Source organism: Lemur catta, chromosome 3 (assembly GCF_020740605.2).
Source record: "Lemur catta isolate mLemCat1 chromosome 3, mLemCat1.pri, whole genome shotgun sequence".
NCBI lineage: Eukaryota > Metazoa > Chordata > Mammalia > Primates > Lemuridae > Lemur > Lemur catta.
The window spans coordinates 23357647-23367882 of record NC_059130.1 but is presented as its reverse complement, the minus strand read 5'-3'; positions in this window follow the sequence as shown (position 1 = coordinate 23367882).

Below are 10236 nucleotides of genomic sequence, written 5' to 3'. Positions count from 1 at the left end.
GGATCAGATCTGAGGTTAAATGAGGGATAGAGATCCTTCAGGTAACGGTCAGGTCATGAATCAATAGCAGAAGTAAAACATGAGACGACTCAGAAGGATTTAGTATAAGTACGGCTGTAGCACAAAGGGCCCCTGTGTCTCTGGAACACCGGTGGACATCTCCAAGGACTGTGTGGCTGCTGAGGGAAGAAGATTCTCAGCTCTGAGGGCAGCAACCAACCAGCAGCTGCGTCCTTATCCCTGAAAGTCCCTGCCAGGCTGCAGGTTCTGGTACGGCAAGTTCACATGGCTTCTGTCAGGCACTCACAGCTTGTTCCTGGAGTACCAGGTGAGGTGGCAGAGAACCAGCTGCCTCTTGGTTTTGAGATGGGGCTGTGGGAACTGTGCTGGGCCTGCCTTTCTGGACAAAGTCTTTAGGAACCAAGCCACTAAGTTCTCCTGTAACAAGGACCTCAGAGAGTATTTTCCTACCCTTTCTGAACCAGCTGGGGGTCTAGAGCTCTTCATGGACATGAAGCTTAGGTGTGGGGGTGGGCAGGGCTGGTTGTGGGGCATCTGCAAGCGGACCAAGGACCACATCCTGGGTGAAGGGAGACTAGGGACCAGAGGACATCTGGAGGAAAATCTTCTGGGGTTGTCAACCTTTTTCAGATAGTGATCTGTTCTGATGACCTGATGAAATCCAAGGACTAAGAAAAATGAGCTCACCTACATTCATGGCATTTGCATGTAATTTCAAGAGAGAATTTCAGAATTATGAAACCTGTTGAGTTTTTAGGGTGATCAGTGGATCCTGAGGTTCAAAATTCCTCATTTAGTCTTAGAACATGGGTGGATCTAGAACCGTCTTTAAAAAGACTGGTCTGACAGAGGTTTTGGTGTTTACAGAGAGTCCCTGAAGTAATAGTTCACAGCATGGGAGCCATATTTGGAGCATTCTAGAATCCATGGGTGGGTATGAATTTGGACAGTCTGGGAGTAAGGGAGTGTCAGTAACTGATGCAGGGACTCATTGAGAAGGAACAGGTGTTGGAATGAAGATAATGAATTCATTTTGAAAATTTAAGGTGCTGTGGGACATCCATGAGGAAGTGTCCAGTCAGTAATTGAAAATATAGGATTGGTACTCAGGAGAAAGGTTGAAGATAACAGTTTAAGAGTCATTGGCATGAAGAGGGGCGTTGAAGCCATGGCTGTGTATGAAAGGCACCAGGAAAGGAGTTATAATGAGAAGAGAGCTGAGGATGTGGCCCTCACAAATTTAAAACATAGAAAAATCTGTCAGGGAAGGACCTGCGACAGGCTCCAAGATGCTCACTTCAATCTCCAGAGTTGGCTGCAGGCACTGAAATCCCCAAGGCTTAGGCTTTGATGTTTTAGTAAATACACACCTGAAATGGGTTAGTTTAGGAATTCATGTGCATTTGTGACAAATCTCTCTGTAATGAGGTGCTGCTTTTTGTGGTCTTTATCATCTCTGTAGATGAATCTCAAGTTCCTCCTACCTTGGGAGCTTATATATTACTTTATCTCATGATATAGAAAATCCCAAATAAATATCCCAACTTGATCTAGTTGTCTTTACAGAAAGAAATGAAATCCCTTATAAAAGGTCACTCTTCACAGAGTTACTCTGAGCGATACTTGCCTTGTTCTTGAATAACCAAATTAACAAAAGGGACATAACTATTCAGGGGTCAAAGTTGATTGTCTTTTGGAATTAGTCACATTGCTTATTTTAAATGCCTTGATATATGGCTTTTATTTACTTGAAGGTAGACCTTGAAAAATAATAGAAGACACATTAATAATAGTGGTAAACCTTTAAATAGAGTTCATTGTTCTAAATATCTTACATATATTAATTCAGTTAATCTTCATAATGATTCTAGGAGATAGATACTATTATAACCCTCATTTTACAGATGAGACAAGTGAGACACAGATTAAATAAGGTGCCTAAGTTCACTCAGCTAATAAGTGTCAGAGGTGGAATATAAACAGAGCTTGTGAGACTCCAGGGTCTATGCTATAAATATTATGCTATGTATCCTCTATCATGACTTGCTACCTCTGAATTGAGTTCATTATAAACCAACAAATCCACAAGCAAATAAAACCTAGGCTATTAATTTGAAAACATACAACATTTTCACATGCCTGAATTTAACCAGGATATTCCAAATTGTGTTGTAGGTGTGGACACATATTAGACAGTATTAATAATACCACTTACTGAACACTTACTAGGTGCCAAGATTTGTTCTAATTGCTGCATATATATTAGTTATTTAATCTTTACAACAACCCTGGGGTAGTATTATTATCCTCATATATGAGTAATTTGAGGCATAGAGGGGTTAAGTAGCTATAATAATGTTATGAATAATACTACTTTATATTCTCTTATTATAAAATGATATGTTTAAAAATACTTTGAAATGTTTAAAGCACATATATAAAATAAAGCATACTACTTATTTTTTATTCTAAGCATTCAAGATGCATGATTAATAGGCAGACATAGCTTTCATGAAAAATTCCAAATCTTAGAGCCTTAAGGATCTTAAAGTATTTACTATTCAATAGAAACTTGACACTGAAGTTAAAATTAAATAATTCTTAAAGCTAAACTTAAATGGTGGAAATTTAGTAAGTCTAGAGGTCCTAAGTAAGAAATATAGGCATATTTCAAAAACATTGCAGGTGTGGTTCCAGAGCACTATAGTAAAGTGAATATCACAATAAAGCAAGTCACATGAATTTTGGGGTTTCTCAGTGCATATAAAAGTTATGTTTACACTATACTGTAGTCTACTAAGGGTACAATATCATTATGTCTGAAAAAACAATGTATATATCTGAATTTAAAAATGCTTTATTTCTAAAAAATGCTAATAATCATCTGAGACTTCAGCAAATCTTAATCTTTTTGGTGGTGGAGGTCGTGCCTTGATGTTGACAGCTGCTGACTCTTCAGGGTGGTAGTTGCTGAAGGCTGGGGTAGCTGTGTCAATTTCTTAAAATATGGTTACAATGAAGTTTGCCACATCAATTGGCTCTCCTTTTCACAAAAGATTTCTCTGTAGAATTCAGTGCTGTTTGATAACATTTTACCCATAGTAGAGTTTCTTTTAAAATTGGACTCAAACTTCTCAAATCCTGCCACTGCTTTATCAACTAAATTTATGTACTATTCTAAATCCTTTGTTTGGTTTCAACAATGTCCACAGCATCTTCACCAGAAGTAGATTCTCAAGAAACTACTTTTCTTGCTCATCCATAAGAAGCAACTCCCCAGCCATTCAAGTTTTGTCATGAGATTGCAGCAATTCAGTCACATCTTCAGGCTCCACTTCTAAATCTAGTTCTCTTGCTATTTCTACCACAACTGCAGTTACTTCCTCCACTGAAGTTTTGAATTCCCTAAAGTCCCCCATGAGAGTAGGAACTGACTTGTTCCAAACTCCTGTTAAGGTTGATATTTTGACCTCCTTCTACGAATCACGAATGTTCTTAATGGCATCTAGAATGGTGGATCCTTCCCAGAAGGTTTTCAACTTACTTTGGCCAGATCCATCACTGTCTATGGCCGCTATAGCCTTACAAAATGCATTTGTTAAATAAATAAGACTTGAAAGCTGAAATCACTCCTTGATCTATGGGCTGCAGAATGGATGTTGTATTAGCAGGCAGGAAAACAACATGAATCTCCTTGTACATCTCCATCACAGCTTTTGGGTGACCAGGTACATTGTTGATGAGCAGTAATATTTTGAAAGGTTTTTTTTGAGCAAGTCTCAACATTGGGGTTAAAATATTTAGTAAACCATACTATAAACAGATGTGCTGTCATCCAGCCTTTGTTGTTTCATTTACAGAGCACAGGTGATTTAGCATAATACTTAAGGACCCCGAGATTTTCGGAATGAGCATTGCCTTCAATTTAAAGTCACCAGCTGCATTAGCCCCTAACAAGAGAGGCAGCCTGTCCTTTGAAATTTTGATGCCAGGTATTGACCTCTCTCTAGCTATGAGAGCGTTAGATGACATTTTCTTCCAATATAAGGCTGTTTTGTCTACATTGAAAATCTGTTGTTTAGTGTAGTCACCTTCATCAATTACCTTAACAAGTTCTCCCGGATGACTTGCTGCAGCTTCTACATCAGCACTTGCTGCTTCCCCTTGCACATTTATGTTATGAAGATGGCTTCTTTTCTTAAACCTCATGAACCAAGCTCTGTTAACTTCCAGCTTTTCTTCTGCAACTTCCCCACCTCTCTCAGCCTTCATAAGATGGAAGAGAGTTAGGGCCTTGCTCTGGATTAGGCTTTGGCTTAAGGGAATATTGTGGCTGGTTTGATCTATCCAGACCGCTAAAACTTTCTCCAGATCAGGAATAAGGCTGTTTCACTTTCTCATCATTCATGTGTTCACTGGAGTAGCACTGTTAGTTTCTTTCAAGAGCTTTCCCTTTGCATCCACTATTTGGTTAACTGTTTGGCCTATCTTAGCTTTCGACAAGCCTGCCTCACTTAGCTTCATCATTTCTAGCTTTCGATTTAAAGCAAGGGATGTAAGACTCTACCTTTCACTTGAACATTTAGAGACAATTTTAAGGATGTTAATTGACCTAATTTCAATATTGTTTCTCAGGGAATAGGGAGGCCTGAGGAGAGGGAGAGAGATGGGGGAATGGCTGACCAGTGGAGCAGTCAGAACATATATAACATTTGTTGATTAAGTTCACCATCTTATAGGGGTATGGTTGGTAGCACCCCCAAATAATTACTATAGTAACATCAAAGATCACTGATCACAGATTACCCATAGCAGACAGAATAATAATGAAAATGTTTTAAATATTGCAAGAATTATCAAAATGTGACACAGAGACACAAAGTGAGCACATGTTATTGGGAAAATGGCACCGGTAGACTTGTTCGATGCAGGGTTGCCACAAACCTTCAATTTGTAAGAAATACAACATCAGCTGAGCACAATAAGGTGAAGTGCAATAAAACAAGGTATGCCTGTAAATAATTTGTTTTGCCAAAACATGAAATATCTATTGAGTAAACTTAGGGGGTTAAAGTTTCTCCCCATATTAATGTATGTTCAGGTTCCTACTCACAACTTATTTTGTTTACTTGCATGTCCAAAAGTTTCCCTATTGAACCCATTGTGTAAATAGCATTATTTGGAGACGTTGACAAGTTCTTATTGAATTGGAATAATCTCATTCTCATGTTCAATCAAGGCAAGTATGTGTTGTCATAGAGGCTTGGTTTTTAAATTTTGTTCTTGTTGTTTTCACTGCATTTGTTTTTGCAACGTTTTTTCTTGTTTTACTAGTTTAATCTGAGCAAGCGTTTTGTAACTTTCAGGGAGTAATGAGATCCTCATCGCTGGAGACACTCAAGCAGAGGCTGGCTGCCACATCTGTTGAGATCTCTTTTAACAGTTCCTACCAGCCATTGTCATGCTTAGCTGTTTATGCAATATAAACGTGGTATTATTTATAATACCATACATGTTTGAAAATTTCACATTTCTCCTGAGTGGATCAAATCAATTAATTCTGATGAGCAGTAGACCCCCTTGGGACCAGGATGTTTCCTGACATTGGTTTTAAATCATCCTCTGATCTGTTATTTCCAGGGTCAGAAATTCTGATAAATTGCTTTGCAAGTAACACAGGAATTTTCTTTTCTAACCATTAAACAGATCTAACCCAGGGAACAGATCTGGCTGTCCATCTCAGCAGCTCTGGAGTTCTGCTTTGTGCTCTAAGAGAGTGAAGATTGATAAAATAGGCCACTCTCCTTAAGTTTCAAATCAGACTCTCTTAGAATGGTTGACTGTTGGAGCTCAGTAGTACAACCTGGTCAGGCCACCTGTCTTTTCACCATTTCTTGATTCTTCTCTTAATTTATGGAAGCTTGCTCCCTTACTGAATTTCCTCTTCATCTTAACCACACTGTGTCTGACTGTTGGGTACTGACAGTGAGTTCTCAGTGGATCAAAGTCAGCCCAGGGGTGGGGGGAATCTGCAGCCTTCTATTTTAATAAAATCCTTTTGTTTTCATTAATGCATTTTTGTTGGTCTTTTATGTTTTTATTTTATTTTTAAAACAAATCTAGGATTTGTTCTGTAAAATTTGGATTCAGTCAAAAGGCCGCACTTTAGGACCCATTAATAGAAGGCCACATGTGGCCTTGAGGCTGCAGGTTCCCCACCCCGCTGTCATCTGCAGAGTCCTGCCTCTGTCTGGAGAATGGTGTATACCTAACAACCCTCAGACAGCCACAGTAAAAAGGGCTTCAACTAATCCTAGGAGCAGACACCCTCTACCCTATCATGCACATTCATTTATTTATTTTATTCCACAGCATGCACTGAGCACCTGTTTCATGTCAGGTCCATTTTAGGCACTGGCGTAACAGAAATGAGAAGACACAATGCCTGGCCTTGAGAAGCTCACAGCCATAATGTTGGTTACACTGCTGTGTGGTTGTATATCCTAAATTGCTATATTTCCTGCTTTTCTGGATTCTGCTCCTTACCTTTTCCCCAATGGCCAGTCTGAGCACCCTCCTTGTCTCCCCACGACTATACATGCAAGCAGCCCTCGCTTTTGTGTTTACTAAACTGATAAATGTATTTTGCTGCTTTTCCTGGATTTCAGGACACTAACCACAGCCCATGTGCTTACTTAGGCTTTAGATGTGGACTGTTTTCTCCCACTGGGCTGGAGTCCTTGAACACAGACCTTGTTCTTAGACTCCATATCACACCTTCCCTTTTCTTTTGACTTACCAACCTATACCGACCTGTGCCTTGGCATCAGGGCTATAGTTTTAACAGTACACTGCTTAATACTAACCTGTGCTCTGATTAAAACTGCTTTCCCAAATGCTTTGCTTTCTGTCTTCCCCACAGCTTCCTGCAGTCCATAGTTCCCCTGATATTCTGTTTGCCATTGTCCATGACCTGGTACTAACAGCATTTGCCTCTGGAGTAGAAGAAAAGAAAAAGAGTGAACCAGCAGCTCTTCAGGGCAAAGTTATGCCTCCAGGACAGAAAGAAGGCAGTGGGCTTGAATAATCTTGCAATATTTCACTGCAATAAAACTAGGGCAAAAACATCTGACAGTGTCAGATTTAGATATCAAAAATGCAAACACCATTAATAATTTATGTTATTTCTGCTCACTAAGGAGCAATAGTGCTTATTAGGAGACCTTAGAAATGTCATAATAGAGGCATGTAAATTGTGTGAAATCTGGGCATAGCCAGCAGGCTTACAAAATAGAAATATTGTATTGAGATTCAACTTTTGTAGCTCAGCTAGCTATTTTTTTAAATTTAAGAATATTATGGGGGTACAAATGTTTTGGTTACATAAATTGCTTCTGTACTGTTGGATATTTTAAAAAAAATTTCTGAACCTGAAAGAATGGTCTGTTTTACTGACTTATACAATTACCAGATTTTATGAAGAACCATCCCCCTTGCCTGCCTCCAAAAAACAAAAGCACCAAGGTAGTTGTTTGACATATTCCCATTCATCACAATTAATGTCAAAGTGAACTTTGTGTCATTCAAAGGTCATGTGTTACAGGCAGTTCCCAGCTCACAAATGGGTTTTCTTTACAAAACATCATTTGTAAGATTTTTAAGTAAGATACACAAAAATTAACTCAAAATGGATCACAGACCTAAATGTAAGAGCTAAAACTACATAACTCAGGAAAAAACAAAACACAGGAATAAATCTTCATGACCTTGAGTTAGGCAGTGCTTTCTTAGGTATGACACCAAAAGCATTATACATTTCATTGTATAATGAAAGAACAAATAGATAAATTGGACTTCATAGAATTAAAATATTTTGTGCTGCAAAGGACACCATCAAGAAAGTAAAAGACAATCTAAAAATGGGAGAATGTATTTACAAATGTATATCTGATAATGGACTTGTATATAGAATATATAAAGATCTCTTACAACTCAACAATAAAAGGTCAAATAACCCTGTTAAAAATGAGCAAAGTTTCTGAGTAGACATGTCACCAAAAAAGATACACAAATGGCAAATATGCACATGAAAAGATGCTTGACATCCTAAGCCATCAGAGAAATGCATAGCAAAACCACAACGAGATACCACTTCATATCCACTAGGATAAATATATATATAAAAAGAGAGAGATAGTAAGTGTTGGTGAGAATGGGGTGGAATTGGAGCCCTCACGTGTTGCTAATGGGAATGTAAAATGGTATAGCTGCTTTGGAAAACAGCCTGGCAGTTCTTCAAATGGATATAATACATAAATTCTACTTTTGGGTATGTTCCCAAAAGAAATAAAAACACACGTCCAAACAAAAACTTATACATAAATCTTAATGGCATAATTATTCATACTAGCCTCAAAGTGGAAGCAATCCAAATGTCCATCAACTGCTGAATGGATAAATAAAATGTGCTATATCTATACAGTAGAATATTATTGGAAAATAAAAATGAATGAAGCATTGATACATGATGCAACATGGATGAATCTTGAAAACATGCTAAATGAAAGAAGGCAGACACAAAAGACCACATATTATATGATTTCATTGACATGAAATATCCAGAATAAGCAAACTCATAGACACAGAAAGTGGATCTGTGTTTGGCTGGGGCTGGAGGTAGAAATGGGGATTGAGTACAAATGGAAATTAGAGATCTTTTTGGAGTGATAAAAATATTGGTAAAATTGAATTCTGGTGATATTTTCACAGCTCTGTAAATTTACTAAAAATTATTGAATTGTACAATTTAAGGGGGTGAATTTTATGGTATATGAGTTTCATCAAAATTGTTTAGGTAGGGCATGGTGGCTCATGCCTGTAATCTTAGCACTCTGGGAGGCCAAAGTGGGAGAATTGCTTGAGTCCAGGAGTTCGAGACCATCCTGAGCAAGAGCAAAACCCTGTCTCTACAAAAAATAGAAAAATTAGCTGGGCATGGTGGCACACACCTGTATTTCCAGCTACTTGGGAGGCTGAGTCAGGAGAATCGCTTGAGCCTAGGAGTTTGAGATTGCAGTGAACGAGGCTGACACCACAGCACTCTAGCTCAAGCAATAGAGCAAGACTATCCAGTTTTGCTTTGGTGCCTTTGCATTTGGGGTTTTATTCAAGAAATCATTGCCCAGACCAATGTCCTGGAGTTTCTCCTATACCCAGTTTTTTTTTTTTTTTGAGAGCTTTTATCATGAAGAGATATAGAATTTTATCAAAGGCTTTTTCAGCATCAGTTGAAATGATCATATGGTTTTTGTCCTTTGTTCTGTTAATATGATGTATCACAGTGATTGATTTGCATATGTTGAACCATTTTTGCATCCCTGGGATGAATTCCACTTCATCATGATGAATAATCTTTTTAATGTGTTGCAGAATTCAATTTGCTAGAATTTTGTTGAGGATTTTTACATCAATTGGACAAATGGGATCACATCAAGCTAAAAAGGTTTTGCACAGCAAAGGAAACAATCAACAAAGGAAGAGACAACCCACAGGATGGGATGATATTTGCAAACTACCCATCTGACAAGGGATTAATAACTAGAATATATAAGAAGCTCAAACAACTCAATAGGAAAAAATAAAATGATTTGATTTAAAAATGGGCAAAAGATCTGAATAGACATTTCTCAAAAGAACACATATACATGGCCAACAGGTATATGAAGAAATGCTCAACATGATTAGTCATGATTATAGAGGCTGGGAAGGCCCAAGACCTTCAGGGTGAGTTGGTAAGCTGGAGAACTAGGAGAGTTGAAAATTTAGCTCTAGTCTGAGTTCAAAGGCCTGAGAACCAGAAGACGAAATGGTGTAATTGCAATTCAAAGGCTGGGAGACTTAAGACAGAGGAAGAGCTGATATTTCAGTTCAAGTTTGAAGGCAGGACAAAACTGGTGTCTCAGTTCAAAGGCTTTCTTTGGAAGAGAGAATTCTCTCTTACTTGGGGTATTTTTGTTCTATTTAGTCCTTCAACCAATTGATTGAGGATTTTTATATCAATGTTCATCAGAAATATTGGTCTATAGTTTTCTTTTTTGTTGTGTCCTTGTCTGGTTTTGGTATCAGGGTGATACAGACTGTGTAGAATGAGTTTGGGACTATTTCCTCCTCCTCCTCAGTTTTTTGGAATAGTTTAAGTAGAATTGGTATTAGTTC